At 43.3% G+C, this 19,745-nt stretch overlaps 1 protein-coding gene across 3 annotated transcripts in view; it reads left to right on the forward strand.

Annotated features, from left to right (window-relative positions):
* Positions 1–19,745, forward strand: part of INTS1 (integrator complex subunit 1) — a 2,399,836-nt gene that overhangs the window by 1,622,329 nt on the left and 757,762 nt on the right. The window lies entirely within an intron of this gene.

Consider the following 19,745-nt stretch of genomic DNA (forward strand, 5'->3'; position numbering starts at 1 on the left):
ATGTTGAGAAACAAGTGGGGGATCCCAGATATAGACCTGTTTGCCTCCCGCCAGAACTACCATTTGGAAAAATTCTGCACAAGGACTCCCCACAAGCAAGCTTGGAAAGTGGATGCCCTGTCCGTCACCTGGATAAAACTATCAGTTTATGGCTTTCCCCCTCTGCCTCTCCTCTCCAAGGTACTACTAAAGATCAAACAGGATGAACCAAGGACAATACTGATTGCACCAGACTGGCCACGCCAACACTGGTACCCCCCTTATGCACAGTGTGTCACTGCTGGCACTTGCCTCAAACCCCTGCCATGCTGTCCCAGCAGGAGGGCCAGATTCTGCACCCACAGCTTCAAACCCTGAACCTGGCAGCCTGGCTAATTACCTGATCTCTCCGTTACCATCCCTCAGTAAGCAAGTGTTGGATGTCATTCTGGAGGCAAGGAGGCCTAATACTAGAAAATCCTATTCTGAAAAATGGAAAAACATTCTGTTCCTGGAACCAAACTCAGGGGATGGGCACAGCAGCGCCCAATTTACCTCAGATTCTTCAATACTTAACTGAGATGCTGCACAAGGGCCTTTCCTTTTCCTCCATCAAAATTTATGCCTCAGCCATTTCAGCTCATTACAACACAGAACCACCCCTCTTCTCTCATCCACTGCTGAAGCAGTTCCTCATAGGGGCCAAAAACTTAAGACCATCCAGGAGAGCCCCTACTCCAGCCTGGGACCTTAACTTTGTGTTGGAAAAGCTCACTGTACCTCCTTTTGAGCCAGCTGCAAATGCAGAGTTGAAATTCCTTTCTTGGAAAGCAGCCTTCCTTTTAGCCATCACTTCAGCAAGAAGGGTGTCTGATTTACAGGACCTCATGGCATTAGAGCCTTTCATCATATTTTATGCGGACAGGGTGTCCCTCCGGACCAGTCTCTCCTTCATGCCCAAGGTGGTATCTAGTGTAGCCGTTAATCAATCCATTCATTTGCCAACCTTATTTTCAAATCCACAGAGCAAAGGGGAACAAATACTGCACTCCTTAGATGTGCACGGACAACTTAGGTTTTATTTGGACAGGACTAAACCTCTCAGGAAATCTGAACAACTGCTGGTTGCATTTGCTGTATGGGCAGAGGGGAAGGCCGTTTCAAAGCAAACCATTTCTAAATGGACAGGCCATTGCATTCATTTCTGCTATACGCACCATGGAAAACCTACCCCACAGGGGTTAGACCACATTCAACCAGGGCTGCATCTACCTCTACAGCCTTTCTCAGATGTGTCCCTACCAGGGACATCCTAGAAGCTTCTACCTGGAGTTCTGTACATACCTTCACCAAGCATTCCCATTTGACTTTTTTTTCTAAATCCAGAGCAGGCTTTGCCACTGCAGTCTTGCTGGTCCTAATACTATCTAATTTCCTCCTCCCATTCTTAGCTTTGGGAATCTACCCAAATGTGATGACTGCAACAGTGAAACATGAAGAATATAATACAGTTGTGTACACTTACCATAAATGTAGATGTTCGAGTGTATTCACTGTTGCAGTCCTAGTTACCCTCCCTCCAGCCCCCTGACTTCTATTGGCTGTAGCTCTATTCTTGCTTTCTATACTTAAAGCCTTTTGGTGTATTTACTTTTTTGTTGGAGGTGTAACCTTGTTATATACAATTGCTTCCCATTATGGGGGCACCTGACATCTGGGGCAAGAAAAAACTGATGTAATGGCGTCAGGTGCATGCTTTATACCCCTGACTACCTGACGTATGGAATATGAGACAGCAACCGACGCAGGACCCAAGACTTTGTTAATCAGGTTGACTAAGGGCTACTGCAAGCAGATAACCCAAATGTGATGACTGCAACAGTGAATACACTCGAACATCTACATTTATGGTAAGTGTAAACAGCTGTACTTTCCTTCTTCACCATCGGGTGATCAGAGCAAGCCTGTGAAAGCAAAGGTCCCAAAGTTGTCTTCGGAGCATAAGTCTGCCTGTATGGCTCTGTCCATCTCGAAACCTTCGATACTTGCACCTCTTTCGGCACCAGTCTTGCGTCCTGCACCGATCATAGACCTTACTATGCCTATTTTGATTTCGGCACCTGTGATCTCTTCAGCTCAAGGCACACCTTCAACTACTCCATTAGCTTCCATTTTGGAACCAACCATTTTGGCTCTGAGTGCCACTTCTGCACCGAGCATTTTACCGACATTACTGGATTTGTATCATTTACTTCCGGTCTCAAAACTAGAGACTTCGGTGCTGGCAGACCTTACACCATGGACCCGATACTCGCCTTCTGTAGATCCGTTTTCTGGGCCAAGCATATAGCCATTTCATTGAACGTCCTGACTCCCCGTCCGGAGTATCCACTAGATTCACCAGGATCCTGTCGGAACACGACGTAGTGCATCTTGTAGACTAGCTGTTGTTAGCCAGGGGGATCCCTTCACTTTCTAAGACCCATCTGCCTGCAAGACTTGGGTTGTCTTATCCATGGCCTCCATTTTACACTCTTCCTTTGACCATCTCAGTTCCGAAGCCTTCTGCTCCAACATCCTTCTTGGAACCCATCACCTCGGCGCCTACGGTGCACCTCACTCTGGCCCCGAGTGTTTCCCTTTAGTTTTCTGATTCTGCTGAACCGGCCCTTTCTCAATCTGGGGATTGTGGGACAGGCGCATCGGCACGGGGTATGGAGCTGCCTTTCTCCTTGGCTCCATCCTCGGCACCGATAGCTGGGTCCGTGCCAATCCTGCTTGAGGCTCCATGTGTGGGGGTGGGTTCGTCGGAGCAGGGTGTGACCCCGGTCCTGAGGTTGTCTTTCTCAGTTCCGGGCTCCTATCCCTCTTCAGGTGGGCCTGCCTTCTGTGTGATGGAGAGGGCTCTTGCTTCTGGCAGCACTCCGTTGATGTTGAAACCCCAGTTTTCTCCCCCTGAGCTACAGCTGTCACAGACCACCCTCCCACAACTCCGGGCAGAGAAGCCAACAGGACACCCTTGTTCAGGGTACCCGCTCTGCCAAGTCCTCCTCGGAGACCCCCACTGTGGATCCCCCTCAAAAAAGATGTGCAAGAGGAAGCACATGGACTCGGCCGAGGAGTCCTTAATGGCAGACACGGATTACGACGATGGTGAAGGGTCCCCATGGTCTCCTCCTTATGATGTTTCCTTCGGAGATGTCCTGGAAATGTTAAAGCAGAGAGGTGACTGGAAGCCCTCCAACCCTTCATCTGAGGAGTCCATGTTCTTGCCGGCTTTTCATGCCCGGCCTTCTACCTCTTAGGTGACCCCGCCTGCCGACCAGCTTGTTGTGCAGCTCACTTGGAAGAAACCTGATTCCATTTTGGTGATCCCTCGGAGACCAGACAAAATTCTTTCTCCTCCCGAGGACAACCCGCATTGGTCCAAAGGGTTACCAGTTGATGCTATGCTGGAGGCGGTGGCCACAAAAAAGGACTTGGCTGAGGAAAGTCCCACTGTCCACCTGCCCAACAGGGAGTCCCAGGCGGTGGATAGACATGGGAAGCGTGTTTTTCATTAGGGACCATTGCTATTCAGTCCCTGAATTATTTGGCACATTTTACGAGGCTCCAGAGGGACTTGATCTCTGAACTCTCTGGGACGCTCACAGGACAGTTGTCTGACGAGGTCAGGGACAAAGTGGCCTTGCATCCCTGGAATCAATATCCAACTCGTCCATGAGGTTGCTGTCACATGCGACCGAAGGGGCGGCTAGAGCAGTAGGTTTGGGCATTATGAGGAGTCATGCCTGGATGCACATTTGGGAACTCACAGATCCCTTTAAGTCTTCATTCTGAATGCTCCCATTGAAGCTTCATCTTTTTTTGGCTCCAAAGTGAAGGACACGCCAGCCAGGTGCGAGCAAGATGGAAAGACCTTGTCTGCCGTAAGCCTACGATTTTCCAACCTTCAATATACCTTCTCCAGGAATCAGAGGAGTGGAAAAATGTGGCATAAGAAATCTCAGGGTCCTTTCCATGCCGCACGTGATGATACCTCCAGAAGCAGAGGGGTTAACAGTTCTGGAAGACGCCCTTGTAGAGGCAGAGGGGATACTTGTAATGAAGGCTCCAGGGACTCTCTCTCTGGACAGCCTTTTCAGTGCTCCTGAGGAGCAGCCAGATTGCTTACCTCTGGAAGCAGTCAGGGTTGTTTCTCTCTGCACCAAGCTGCCTGGCAATCTATCACCACTGATTGTTGGGTGCAGAGTATCATCACCAGATGTTACACCATTCCCCTTTCTTGTCAGCCAAATTTTCAAAGAAAACTTCCTGACATTTCCACCCAGTCAAAGGGAAGAATCAGCTTCAGAGATTAATAAAGCTGTCTCAAAAAAGAGTCCTCCAACCAGTCCCACCAGACCAGCTTGGATCCGGATCTTACTCAAGATTCGTTTTGGTGCCAAAAAAGACAGGGGACTGGAGACCCATTTTGGATCTCAGCAACTTAAACAGGTCTGTCACCCAAACCAAATTCCAGATGGTCATGGTTCAGTCCATTCTCCCCTTTTTAAGAGAAGGCGATTGTATGTGCTCTGCAGATCTCCGGGGTCCATATTATCACATCAAGATGGACAAACGCTCCATGAGTCTGCTTCGTTCATGAAATGCATGGCAGTGGTAACAGCTCACTTGAGATTAAAAGGATTCCAGGTGTTTCCATATTTGGACGACTAGCTCCTTACTGCCCCCACCGAGCATCTTCTGGTAACAGCACAGCATTATACTCTCTCTCTCTGGCAAAATTGTTGGGAATAACGATACATTGGGAGAAATCAAACCTTACCCCTACACAACAAATAGTGTTCATTGGGGCAGTGTTCAGTACTCAGTCCTGTCTGGTATCACTCCCATTTCACAGACTCCATTGATTGAGGCTTCAAATCCAGGTGATACTCTCTCAAACAAGAGTCTCTGCAAGGGAAGTCCTTCAGGCCCTAGGTTCTATGGCAGCGTCAATCCCAATAGTGCCTCTAGCAAAGTTACATATGCGGATTCTGCAATGGCTCCTTCTGTGTCAGTGGTTCCCAAACTGTCCACTCCCTCGGTTACCAGATTCAAATAAACAACTCCTGCAAACAGGACCTGCTTTGGTGGATGAGGTCAGACGTAGAACTTTGGAGTCATCCATTTCAATCTCCTCAGCCCACAGCCTTTGTGACCACGGATGCTTCCCTGATTGGGTGGGGTGGCCATTTCCAGGGAAAGACTGTCCAAGGCACATGGTCCACCTCAGAGGCCCACCTGCATATCAATGTTCTGGGACTGAGAGCTGTGCTGTTAGCATTGTAGGCCTTCCGCTTGGCTCTCCCCTCCGAGACAATTGCAATTCAATCAGACAATATGTCAGTGGTCTGGTTTATCAACAAGCAAGGAGGAACCAAGTCCTTACACCCATGTCGAGAAGCCATGGGAATTTGGCAGTGGGCAATAGCTTCCAACTGCTTTCTGTTAGCAACGTGTATCCTGGGGAGCTCCATCGTGATTGCGGACAAACTGAGGAGTAGTATCCTCATGCCTCATGAGTGGTCCCTCAACCCCAAGGTGGTGTCAGTAATCTTCAGCCACTGGGGCCAGCCTTGCTGCGATCTTTTCGCCTCCCCATCAAACAACAAGTGCAGCAGCTATTTTGCCTTATTTTCCCAGGAGGAGGAGTCACCGAGGGATGCTCTGATCCATGATTGGCCCACGGGAGTTCATTACACTTATCCTCCCATCCCTCTGATCCCACAATTTCTAAAGAAAGCTCTTTGGTTGAGATGCAAGGTGATCCTCATAGCCTCATTCTGGCCTCAACAAGTTTGGATCCCCTTCCTTCAGTCTCTTCTAGTACACCTGCCATGGATTCTGGACCCTCTACCAGATCTGATTACTCACCGCCAAGGGTTGAGTCTCCCAAATCTGTCCAGTCTCAAGCTGACAGCTTGGTTTCTCCACTTCCACTAGTTGCCAGGCAAGCTCATCTCTCCTCTCCTGTTTGAGACATCATTCTGGCTTTTCACAAACCATCCACCAGAAGACTGTATCAGGATAAATGGAAAAGGTTCTCCGTCTGGTCCAAGTATAACATGCTAGACCCGTATTCGGCTCCAGTTACTGCAGTGCTTCAATACTTGGCTAAGTTTTTTGATTATGGAGCTTCTGCCTCTACTGTATGAGTACATCTAGTGGCAGTTTCCAATTTCCATATTGGTATGGATGGCACCCCTGTTATCTCTTTATGCCTTTGCAAGGCTTTCCTCAAGGGGACCTCTCATATCAGGCATCCTGTCAGACAGCCTGTGGAACCATGGAACCTCACTTTAGTCCTTCAGTCTTTGACTCAAAAACCTTTTGAACCTGCTGTGAAGTGTGACCTAAAGTTTTTCTCTTGGAAATCCTTGTTCTTGGTAGCCATTACTTCTGCCAGAAGAGTCTCGGAGCTGCAGGCATTGTGTATCAAGAGGCCCTACCTGGTCTTTCACAAAGACAGAGTCTCACTTCGGACAAACCCATCCTTTCTTCCCAAAGTTGTTTCTGAATTCGCCATTAATCAGACCATTGATCTACCAGTGCTCTTTCTGAATTTTACCAATAGAGGAGAGTATTGCCTTCACTCCTTAGACGTGCATAAACAATTGAGATTTTACCTGGACAGGACCAAACCTATCCGTAAATCTGAACAGCTTTTCATCTCCTTTTCTGGGCTCAGAATGGGAGAGACTGTTTCTAAAGTTACATTATCAAGATGGCTAAGGGACTGCATACATTTCATCTATTCCCTCAATAATGAACCTTTGCTAAAAGTTAAAGCTCACGCCACTAGATCTATCCATTCCAGGGCTTCTATGGATGACATCTGTGAAGCAGCTATTTGGGCTAAGCCTCATACCTTTATCAATCATTACAAATTGGACTTGGTCTCCAGAGGGAGAGCTGACTTTGGCTAAGTGGTACTCAGGAATGTTCTTCCATAAGGGCCACCCATGGACCTCAAGGTAACTTGGGATTCTGTCCCATCAGTGATGAATGGAAAGAAGATAAACCACGTCAGATAAAGAAGTTATGTCTTACCATAACGTTCCATCTGTGTTGTTCATCTTCTTTCATTCATCACTTCCCACCCTCCTTCCCCCTCCAAAGGCTCCTGGGGGATGCTTTGGGTCTAAGTGGTGCCTTAGGGTATTTGCACAGACGTGGCCTCAGGTTTACTTCCTTTTCTCTAGCAAACTCAATCCGAGATAACAGGGAGAAGGGGATTCTGGGTAGAGACTGAGCTCAAGAGTTTTTTGGCTGGAGCGAGCTTGGCAAAAAGGCTGACTTGGTTCCAAGGGCTCGGAACCAAACCCATCAGTGATGAATGAAAGAAGATGAACAACACAGATGGAACATTATGGTAAGACGTAATGTTTTTTTTTTTGGCATCACTTTTGCCATTCTTTTAGCTGTTATAGACATAAACACTTCAATAATCATGATTAAGTATTGAAATGGGCCTGTTTGAAGCTGGATCCAATGGATATTTACCCTCTTTAGGTATTACAGCCACCACTGCTTTCTTCCAGGACTTTGGTACTTCTCCTCCTTTTAAAGTACTGTTAAACAAAACCTTCTAGATCTTTATCAATTCCTAGCTTCCTCAGGAATATACCATCTATTCTTGGGGACTTTCTTGTAGATTTGTCATACATCACCTTTTTTATCTCTTCTCCTCCTATCCTGTTAGTAATTGAGCCTCATCTATCTCTAACCTTGGCATATTTAATTCTTCCATAAACTTTTTCCATTTATACCTTTTGTTGATTTCCATATTTCTTTGCTTTGTACAGACCTTCATAAAATTTCGGAAATATTTCTAGTACTTCTACAGGATCTCTTGTTATCATCCTTGTTATAGGTTTCCTAAGCTTGTTGACAGCCCTTTCTACTTTCTGTTGCCTGAGTTTTTGTGCACTAGCGTTATCATCAAAAAAACAGTTGCTTGACAGACGTCTTTCTAACCTCCTGCATATTGTTGAGATAATCCCTTATTTTCTGTTTATATATTCTGCAGTTGATCCTCATCTTGTTCAGTGGGATTCCCCCTATTTTTCAATACTTTAATATTTGTCATTCCCTCTAAATTGTTACTTCTTAACCATATCTCCCTTTCCTTTATTTCCAGCCTAATTTTTAACTCCAGTTTAATTTTATCCCACTCCCCTAGCTATATTTTCAGAAGAAATGTCTTATATTCTCAAGTAGCTCCTGAATAGTTTACAAAACCCTTTCCTTAAATTCTCTTATCAACAGATAGGTGAGAAAGCACCAACATCTCATTTTTATTTCATTACCATGTATTTTTATTTTAGTTTTTATTGGTGCATGATCTGAAATGGTTAGAGTGCATTTAAAGACCTTCAATTAATAAGTGCACATGTTCCTGTGGAATATAAATTCTGTCTAGCCTAGCCCAATTTTTGTATCTTGGCGAATAATATAAATTCACTCCAAACTCCTAGTACTGAATTCACATCTTGCATGCCAAACATTTTCATAAAGTTCTTCAAAAGACTACCGTCCTTTGTTATTTTTTCCTTTCTGGGCCTCCCAGACACATCTTCACTGCTGTAAACCAATTTTCAGTCCCCACCTACAAGTAATATTCCTTGCTGAAAGCTGATTATTTCTCCCAGAATTTTCTTAAGCACCATTATAGCAGTTTTAGGTGGAATATAAATACATGCCTGTGTAATCCTTCTCCCTTGTCGGAAGCCCCTTAGCACTACAAATCTTCCATCGTTATCTTTTTTTTCCTCTTCTGTCAATATTGGAGCTCCTCTTGCAATTAATTTAAGTACTCCTCTTTTCCTTTGTCCCATGTATTTCACTGAATAACCATCCTGAAAACCTTTCTTTATCAAATTCATCTGTTGATTTCTTTGCAGGTATGTCTCCTGTAGCACAGCTATTTGCACACTCCATTTTTTTAACATAGTACACTACTCTTTATTTCTTGTGTTTATCTGTGAGACCATTCAGATTTAAAGACATTACTGAAAGCATCATTTTCTTGTATAGTTATTGTTCCCAACTTTTATGTATAAATGCTTCTTTGTTTGTTTAATGTCTAGTTCCAACTTTATGTTGCATGCATATATTCTGTGGCAGCTTTGTCTTTTATACAGTTGTTTCTTGTCATTTCCATTTGAACCTGTGCCACATCTTACAAAATGTTTTTTCTATTGAAAGTCCTCAAAGAAACAAACAGCCTCCTAAAAACCTATTAACTTAATAATAACACACACAACTATGTACATCTTCAAAATTTGCAGTTGTACCTTCTTAATAAGAACAAAGGTTTTAAACTGATAGACACACAGACTAGGGTTAACCAAAAAGAAAGGTTGTTCATGCCAAGATGCATGGTACAGTTTGTGCTTTTAGTAAATGCAGTCTGTTTTTGTCTTATCTTTATAGCTCTCCCAGCTGAGAAACACTTGAATGCTTTCAGTAAACACTTTCTCTGAGCCATTTATTTTTATCAGATTGTCTTCTAAGGACATGCAAACCAGACACAAAACTACTAAGGATGCATTGTTTCCCAGAAAAAAAAGCCTGCTAATATTCAATATTCTTTTTCATTTACTTGCTTTCTGTTAAAACTTGTTACTGGATAACGCCACAGGTCTTGACCCAGTCATTCCCCTATGCAAGGATGAGAAAAAGCACACTAACTTTTCTTTTGTCATGCTCTCTTAACCAGACCCTTCCCCTCTCTCCTTTGTTTTGTTACATTGCAGTGCCTATGATTCTTAAAACTGAACAATGCAAAAGAGAGAAGGGAGAAAAAAAATCAAAAGCACCTGTTTGTTAGTATCCCCATTACAATTAAAAATAACTGAAAAAAACTTTACTTCATAGCTTGCAAAGAAAGTCATGCATGATTAAACTGGTACCATTAAGATTTTTTTTTCTTACAGTTAACTTTCTCTCTCCTCTTCCCCTTTCCCAAGTATTTGTCCGAAGATTAATGACATGAAGTAGGGCACATGCTTTAAAGTCCCTTACAAGTTTAACAAGTCCATGCAATTCCAGTACTTCCAAATCCTCTTGTTCTGCCATGTTTCACAAGTATAATTATTGCTTTGTAATCCTATATTTCTCAGTTTCCAAGTTACTGATTTTATTCTCTGAACATTAATAACATGAAGCAGGGCATATGCTTTAAAGTCCTTATTGGTTTAACAAACTCCAATGAAGTCCAATATTTTCAGATTTTCTGGATCTGTCATGTTTCATAAATATAATTATTGCAATATCACCCCACAGTTGTCAATTTCCAAGTTGCTAGCTCTATTACTGTTCATCACCAGCTCCCAAACAAAAAGTCTTTGTTTCATTTCCAACATATTCTTGATTCTTTTAGTTGACTCTTGTGTTTTCCTCCTCGTCTCGGGCATTTTCCATTGAAACAGTGGAAAAGATTTCACTGGCTCAGTCTCTCTGTAGTCTATCACCAGAAGGGCACAAAGAAGAACCTCCTACTGTTTCACAGCTCACCCTTTGTTGGACAAAGTCTAGGGAAATTATTTTGAAGATGGCTGGTGCAGCAGTTTGAATGTCACACCTGGTTCTCAACGTTTCCTAAGTAATAGAATATATGTAGTCCTCTCTTAGTAATTTGCCCTTCTGCCACAGTTTTGTCAGAATCAACTCCTGTTGCCAATAAGACTGCATCTTTATCATTAAAGGTCTAGGTTGTTTTCTAGTAACCAGATTTAGAGGATACATATGATGTGCCCTTTCAATTAATTCCTGTTGTGGAATGCTAGTAGATTTGCTTATTTGTGATGTCATAAAATTAATGCAGTCTGTTCCTTCCAGCTTCTCTGGTACAACATAAAATCCAAGGTTTTTCCTACCTGCTCTGTCCTCTAATTCTATTATTTTTGATACATCTCTTATCATAGGAAATTACTAGGCTACTGGCCCTGAGGCCCTTACAAGCCTAGCCAAGAATTTAGCCCATGTTCCAACAAGTCAGCACCCTATACCACTGTCCAGGAGGGACATAGGTGGAATCCCAGGGGTGTATTTTCTGTTCCCCATCCAGTTATCCAGGTTGCGCTTAAAAAGGTTTAATGAGGTACTCTGCTTTACGTGGAGAGGGAGTCTGTTCCACAAAAGGGGGGAGTCTCTGCGACACAAATCTTTCCCGCCAACAAGTCCTGTTGATGTCACAGACCAGGTTGGGGTCTCGAGTGTGGGTTACTCGAGTGGAGCTTAACTTGCTGATATGCAGCAGTCCCTTCAGGGTGGGGCTGAGATTTCTTTGTATGCCAGACATAGGTCACCTCTGAAGAGTCTGTAGGAGACTGAGTAGAGAGACAGGGCATTTAGTCTTTTTGTGTAGGGTAGATGCTTGAAGCTCTGGATTCTCTGGGTGAGGAATCTGTGTGGTCTCTCCAGTTGATGTATGTGCTTTGTGAGGTACATACTGAAAAGGGCATTGTATTCAATAATCCATCTTATAAGGGAAGAATACTGGGATGTTATAACCACCTTGTCCCTGGATGAGATACCCTTACTAATGAGGTGGGCCATGTAGAAAGCTTTCTGTACAACGAAGGCAATATGGTGATCAAAAGTCAGTTTGCTATCAGCCTGGGTTCCCAACTCCGTCACGACTGATTCCATGCTCAGTGCCTTATTATCAGTGTGATAATTTGTGGGGATGTCATTCTCCCCAAAAGTGATAATGAAGCATTTTTTGGCATTCAGTTTGTGGCCAAGTTTCTGGAACCAGTCATTTGTTTGGGTGAGACCCTTTTGGAGGATGTCGACATCACTAGGGAAATCGATAACAGCACCCAGCTTGCAGTTATCTGCAAACTTGGTCAGCCATAGCCCACAAAATTTGGCTTGCACCTCTGAGAAGTATATCCCAAACAGCAGAGGCCCCAAGACCGATCCCTGGGGTACATCGCCTGTTACTGGTCTACTACTTGAGGTGGCTTCCCTTATTTTGACTAGGTGGGTTCTATCAGTGAGCCAGTTTGCTACCCATCTAGTAACATATGAATTGATGCCTAGTTAAGACAGTTTATGTATTATACCTGAGTGGGGAATGGTATCGAAGGCCTTGGCCAGGTCAAGGTAGGCAGTGTGCACCATCTTCCCCTTGTCTATGGGTGACTGTCTCAAAGATGTCACCCAGATTTAACAGGCATGACCTGTGCAGTCTCATATTCAGCCAGCCATTTATTCATTTCAGCATCTGAGTTTTGCAGTTCTGTCACCTTATCTGAATATCTGTTTAAATCTTATTCCATTTTTTCCAGCTTTGTATTGCTTGTGTTGATATTTTCCGTCAGAGTTTCATTTTTTAACCAGGTCTGTGTGCAGCTGCTTTATACTTTTCTCTAGGTTAGTGGAAGTTATGTCTGGAGCTTGCACTGCTTCTTGCTGAACTGCATTACTTCTCCCAGTCTGTTTTTTTTCCCTCACCTTTTGTAGCTGATTTTCCTTTAGGTCTTTTATATTTCTTTGTTCCTGGCATCCAGGCAGTTCACTTACTAGTCCATTACTGAAGTTTACCAATAAAGCTAGGCCCACTGGCTTTCTCTGATAAGTTTCTGCATCAGACTGGGAGAGTCAGAATTAAGCTGTTACTCAATGTGCAGCCATCTTGGAAGTTAAGCTTCCAGTTTCAAGAAGACTAGAGTCTTAGGCAAAATTGGCAAAAAGGCCTACACAGTATTGAAAAAGAGGTGCCAGCAAACTATGGCAGACTAGTTTTATTATTATAAACTCATGTCAAAGATGAAAATGGAGGCAAAACAACAGACCGGTTTCAGCTATAAAACAGACATAGCTTCATCAGTGCTATACAAATCAAAACATCAATTGCTCCATTTTATAGTAGACATGTAAACAAAATTGTAGTTCATTGGTTGTTCACAGATGCTCATTAAGCCCTGGTGGAGATAATCCACACAATTTAATGATCCATTTCTTTTCTTTAGTATTTAATATTGTATGCCAGCTGGCTTTATTCATATTGTTGGCCATAATTCTATTAATCACCATGAATCTGAAAAAAGCATTCTCATGTGTCATTGAATGTTTGTAAAGAGCATTGCTGGTCTTTTTTTGGTTCTTATATCACTGAGGTGCATGTTGTGAGGTAGATGACCCAATCAGTAGCACAATTTGCAAAAAACCCAATGTCATATACATTCCCAGTATTGTTGCTAGCAAATTCTTTGGATTTGATAACATTCCTACAATGGGTACAGTGACCACAGGGGACATAGCCCACAAGTAAATCGCCAGTCAGAGTTCTTTGTATTGGATAAAATATGGCCCTGGAACTGTGTTTTGGTTCCTGGTTTCTTCTCTTTATACCTCAAAAGGTCCTTGCTGTTGAGGTATAAAGAGAAGAAATCAGGGAACCAATCATTGAATCTTTTAGTAACCACATATGGGAGGAATACTGACCTGCTACTAAACGGTGTCCAAAGGCACTGGAACATTCTTTTAGCGGACACCAGTCTTTCCGAATTTTTACAGGAGAGATGATTTTTCTCATTTTGGAGAGGCAGGAACTTAGGCTCACATTTTAGCCATTTTAAACACAACTCCAGGGCCAAATTTGATCCCACACAAAGAACTCTGACTGGCAATTTACTAAATTTAATAAAACTAGTCTGCCATAGTTTGCTGGCTCCTCTTTTTCAATACTGGATTACTGTGTTTTGGAGCCGTGCAGTTGCCGTACATGCAGGAAGACTCATTCAAAAAAGCCTACACCCCATGTACCCTGGCCATGACAGTTCTGATCTGCCAGTTCCACATACTCAAATACTTTCAAGTCTTTCGAAAATCAAATTAAAGCCAGAGCACAGAGGATGCAAGACGAGAACCTTCAGAAAGGCATCTTGGAATTGTGAAGTGTGAACCTCCACGTGTCTGGGCATTCACTAAAATTTAACTATGATGCATTGGATGCATCATGCAGGGTGGCTGCTACGGGTTCCTTCACAAGATGTGTTGTTGCTGAAGAGAAGTGAAGTAAACTCCGGGCTTCGATGTTATACCAACACCAAATTTACAGGTGTCTGATGTTATTCAAATAAGTAAATGATAAGTAGGTTGCAGGGAGAATTATTTTCAAGAGAATAGTAACAAGATATCAGAAGCACATGTAACAAGGAGGCTGACTTGGATGCTGATGTTCTTCTGTGCTAGTGTGGTTGTATCGTCTTTCATAAAGTTGTTTAAAAAAAAGAAAAAAAAATAGTGTTGTAGTATGCACTTACAGAATTAACATTTTTAAAATGTTCACTGAATGTGAAATATAGATTTGGAGTTTTTTGAGGTCACGTTACTTTAATATGAGAAAGAGAGATTCTTTTGTAATGTAAAACACTGGGAGTTGCTTCTCTGCTTTCATGTCAGTACAGTTCCCACCCAGAGATCAGTTTGCTTGCCACTTCCATGTAATGAATAAAACTTGCGGATCTCATGTTATTTTCATTTGTTTTTCAACAAATGGTTTTGGATCTGACTTGGGACACTTTCTTTAGATTCTCGGATCCGACTCTTATGCTTCTCCCTTACCCACAATGCCCTTGACTACTGTATTACCCAAAATCTCGTTTGCCACTCTTCAAGATCAGGCTGGATTGCAATTCATCGAACTTGTAGTACGTTTAGCGAGTACATAAACCTGTATTTCTTCTCCTTATCTTTTCTTTTCTTATTGTCATTAATGTCTCCCTTACCTCTTTTCTTAACTTTCCTACTACTGAAAATTAATGTTCTTTTTTTTTTTTTTTTTTTGGTAATCTTAGCTACCGTTGTTGGTAACCTTTCTCCCTGTGTTACCTCGCTTTGAGGTATTCTCATTTCATACCATTGTTGGTGTTAAAACTTACCTTTTCTTTCAGTACAACTACTATATCTGTTAAAAAAGTTTCCCTTTTTTTTCTTTTTTTTTTTTTTTTTTTTTTGTGAGCACTGTGTTTTGCATCTTTACAGTATGGCTGATAAGCCTACTAGGTCTAAAAAGTGTACTTCCTATGGGCATAAGATCCCCAAACTGATGCCCACAGGGAGAGCGTTTATTGCATGGGCCCAGCACAGTTGGACACCTTCTGCTTCATTTGTGCAGCATTTAATGCCAGGGCCACTAGTGACAGGAGAAACATGCTTTTCTTAAAAGATCTTCCAACTTCTGCTCCTTCTGCTGATATTTCATCAGGGGCTTAAACCCTATCTTATAAATCAAAGGAGCCCAGAAAGCACCAAAAACACTTCCCTGTGGAGTCTTCTCAGTCAGCACCTTCATCTTAGCCTCATAAGAAGGTTTCAAAGAGTTTGGATATGAACTCTTTGGATCTAACGTCTACTGTTGCCAAGTCTCCTTGGCTGTGTACTCCAAGGTTTTCCCTGGAGCTGGTATCCTCAAGGTTGAGGTCTCCTTTTCTTCAGGAAATGCCTAAAAATCTTCCAGGCTACCATCCACTTCTTTCCTCCGTTAGGTCCCACCGAAGTCTTTCTGAGTCAGAGGTGGATAGGACGCTGAGAAAATTCCTCAGAACACAGATGCAGATGGGAATTTTGTCAGCTCTGTTTCCCATTGGATCCATGAGCCTTAAACCTTCTTTCTAGCCAGTTGCAACTCCTTCTCCAATCCGTCCTGCCGTTTCAGAGTCCTGGGATCTGAGATCCCGGAGAGTTGAATCATCGGATCCTAAGATTCTTCTCTCTTCCACTCCAGCAACTTCCCTGATCCAGTCAGCTCCTACCCATTTGGAACACGATGATTCTTGGAGCTGAAGCACTGACGTCGGAAATGGTGGGTTGACTTTGACTCTGAAGCTTTTGGAGCCGTTGCTTCTCCTTGGGGCTTCTGTATTTAACAGTTCTGCTCCTACTCCACTCTCGGAGTGGGGAGTCTGGGGAGGGCCTTGGATTGTCTGCTCCTAGAGTTTCTGCTTTTGTCAGATTGTCCTCTGCTTCTCCTGGTCCTTCTGCCTTCGAGGAGGTGGAGAGGGTTTTCTCTCATCCCAGAGCAGTTTCGACTCTTGCTCCTTTGGATCCATTCCTTGATCCCTCTTCGGATCCTGTGCCTCAGTCTACTCATCCTACACTTTAGGGACAGCCAGCTTGGATGAGCTTTGAAACAGTTCATGCCAGGGAATTCCCTGCTTCGTCCAACACTTCTGCAGAGCACCTCACTGAAGAGGTTCCTTGGAAGAGGTCATGCAAGAGGAGGCACTTGAATTCCCTGCAGGAATCCATCATGGAAAATACTGATTTTGATCAAGGGGAAGGATTCCCTAGATCTCCAGTTGAGGATGTCTTGTTTGGAGACATCTTCGAGATCCCTCGTCAGAGAGGTGGTTGTTTTTCCCAAAACACTTCCCAGGAGGAATCTGTGTTCTTGGAAGCCTTCGGGTCTGGACTGTCTATGTCTTGGATTACCCCACCTGCAGTTGAGCTTATAGACCTTCTTTGCCACAGGGCATGGAAGGAAATGGACTTCATGGAACCGATCCCTAAATGCACAAATAAGATTTTGAGTTCTCTCTCCAACAGACAACATTGGACCAAGGGAATCCAAGTACTTGCTGAGGTTGTTGTGGCAGTCTCTGTAAAGGAGCTGGCTGAACAGAGCCCCACGTTCATCTCCCTAATAGGAAGTCTAGGGCGTTGGGCAGGTTTGACAAGCAAATGTATGTGTCAGACCTTTGCCTTATTGTTCCTGAACTTGTATGTTGTATCTTTCGGCTTTTCCCGGTTAGGGGTCGCCACAGCGGAACTCCGGTCCATTAATGATTGGCAGCAAATTTTTACATACCGAGTTGCCAGCCCTGACGTACAACCCTCAATGAAGGTATGCCTATTCATGCATGTCTCCACACAGAAGACACTTTAGCTGAGAATCGAACAGGACAACGTCTTGCTGTGAGGCGATAACGCTACCGCAGCACCACCACCACAGTTATTTATTGTTCCTGAACTATATGACACATTTCAGTAGGTTACAGAGGGACTTAGTTCAGGAAGTATATAACTCCACCCCTGGGTCCTTGTTTGCAAAGGAACAGAAGTCCTTCTCCTCATCACTGGCCACACTGCAGTCCATTACTAACAGATCCATGAGGTTAATCTCACACACAGCTGAAGGTTCTTCTTGGGTAGCCGGTGCAGACCTAGCCATTAGGAGACATGCCTGGGCATGGTTGTGTGATTTTGCAGAGCCCTTCAAGGTGTCATTCATCAATGCTCCTTTTCATGGATCTTCTTTGTTTGGGCCAACAGTTAGAGTCACTCTCCCACAGTGAGAAGTATGGCAAGACCTTGTCTGCCATGGGAATCTGCTTTTCTACCCCACAGAGACCTTTTTCTAGGGCTCAGCACTGTGGTAAAAAGTTGTGGTTCCGGAAATCTCAAAGACCCTTCCAGGAGTCACGCAGAGACTTTTCCCCCAGAGGCAGGGGGAGGGGGGACTGGCTACAATGGAAGACTCTGCCCACGCTGCAGAGAAGGTCCGCAAAATCAAAGGTCTTGAGATTCCTTCTCAGACAGATCCTTTCAATGGTCCTGAGCAGTTGGCCGACTGTCACTGTCTGGTGGAAGATGGGGTGGGCACTTGTCCTTACACCTAAACCCTGGATAGCCGCCACATGGGTGCAAAGGATCTTATCCAGAGGATGCTTCATTCCCTTTTTACAACTCTACCAAAAGAAAAGAAAATGTCTCTCCGATGTTCCACCAAATTAGCGGGATTTAGCAGCTCTAGAGATTCAAAAGCTGCTGGACAAGAGAGTCATCCAAGAGGTCCCCCCCCCAGATCAAAGAGAATTTGGAATTTACCCAAGGTTCTTTTTAGTGACAAAGACAACAGGGTACCAGAGACCCATTTTGGCTCTCAGTTATCTGAACCAGTTTGTAAATAATTCCAAATTATGGATGGTCATGGTTCAGTCCATTCTGCATGTCTTGCAGAAGGACAACTGGATGTGCTTTGTCGATCTTCAAAATGTGTACTATCACATAAAAATGAACAGGCACTGTCGAAGATACCTATGCTTCTGGCTAGAAGCCAGTCATTATCAGTTGAGAGCCCTTCCTGTCAGTCTCACCACAGCCCCCAAGGTTTTCATCAAATGCATGGCAGTGGTAGCAGGTTATCTAAGGCTGCTTGGATTCAGAGTGTTTCCTCCTCAGTAGTGCACAGCCTTTTTGTGGGAATGGCCACTACATGAATTCTTTTTGCATCTGTGGGCCACCTCAAAACATAGTAAGTCGTTTTGAGTTGACAGTAGGTACAGGTGACTGGCATTTTTACTTAAGACAGCAGTCATGATATTGCCTGTTTTCTACATCAACTTTGCATTTAACTTTATTCTGGCTTGCAACCATGACTTATTACAAACTCTTGCAGAAAGTTGCTGCTGTTAACAGACTACAAGTTATTAGCAACAAAGAATAGTTACTTTCGCAGCTAAAATTAGAGGTGTGCGCAACTGCATTCAATTAGGTAAGTAAGCACATGCTGGAAAGTTTCATGACTGGAGTAAGGCATAGCATTTTTTCATTTTTTTAAAAAAAATTTTGGTTACTGTCTGGGGGCCGGATGGCTGTGCATCATGGGCCGGATTTGGCCCATGGGCTGGATGTTGTGCATCACTGCCTTACCTAGATAAATGGCTGCTTACTGCACTGACCAGGCATCTTTTGGAAACAGACAAGGATTACTTAATGGAGTTTTCACACACTCTGGGAATTACTGTCAGTCTGGCCAAGTCACAACTCCAACCAGTTCAAGTGTGGGAGTTTGTAGGAGCTCGTCTAGTTACAGTCGAGTGTTTAGCTCTTCTGCCTCAAAGCAGAGACAAAATAAAACTTCTGGTTCTACATCTTATGCTTTGTGCAATTCATGATGGCATAGGTTGCCTCCAAACCTTTCTGTAAATGCCCTCTGTGACTGCATTCTGAGGTAGAATGTCACATATATATCCATTAATGTAACATAATTTATTATCTGTACAGATGTTGCACTGAAATCATTGTTGCATACATGGCTTACAACTGTAATGCAAGCTGCTGGATCTTGTTGGGGATAACACTTCTGCATATTTTTTTGGAAATACATACATGAAGGTTCTGTTGCAGAAGTATAAAAAATCTGAACAGGATCAGAAGTCAGAATAAAAAAAAATATATAGAAAATGATACCTAGAAACTGCAGAGTGGCAAGTCCCCTTCCAACCCCAGTGTGAGGAGATTTGCCCCTGCAGCCCTTACATGTTTATTTTTGCTCCAAGATTGCATTACTTTTGAGCACATCATCATCATGCATATCACAAAGCTTGTTTTTTCTAATGTTGTTCAATTTCAGAGTAAGAATAATTAAGAGGCACAGCCAGGACGCCCTCCCTTGCATTAACATTGATTTACCAGAGTACTGTTTAATGTTTAAAGTTTTTTTAGTGGTTTATGTTCTTAACTTTTGTTGCATTTTGTTTTCCATCATTTATGGTTTTGTTTTAAAACGGGCATAAGACATACGGCAATAAAAACATGTATTTTATTTCTCAATCCCGGTGGCTTCCTCAGACCATAATAGTAACAGCAAAGCATTAGAATTAAATACATATCAAATTACTCACATTTTCTGCCTTCCATTAAGTAGATTAATTACACTTGTTACATTCAGTTTCAAGTCCCCTCTTCATAGTTGATTAAAT

This window comes from Protopterus annectens, chromosome 12.part0 (genome assembly GCF_019279795.1).
Source record: "Protopterus annectens isolate FY-2018-M chromosome 12.part0, PAN1.0, whole genome shotgun sequence".
Classification (NCBI taxonomy): domain Eukaryota; kingdom Metazoa; phylum Chordata; order Ceratodontiformes; family Protopteridae; genus Protopterus; species Protopterus annectens.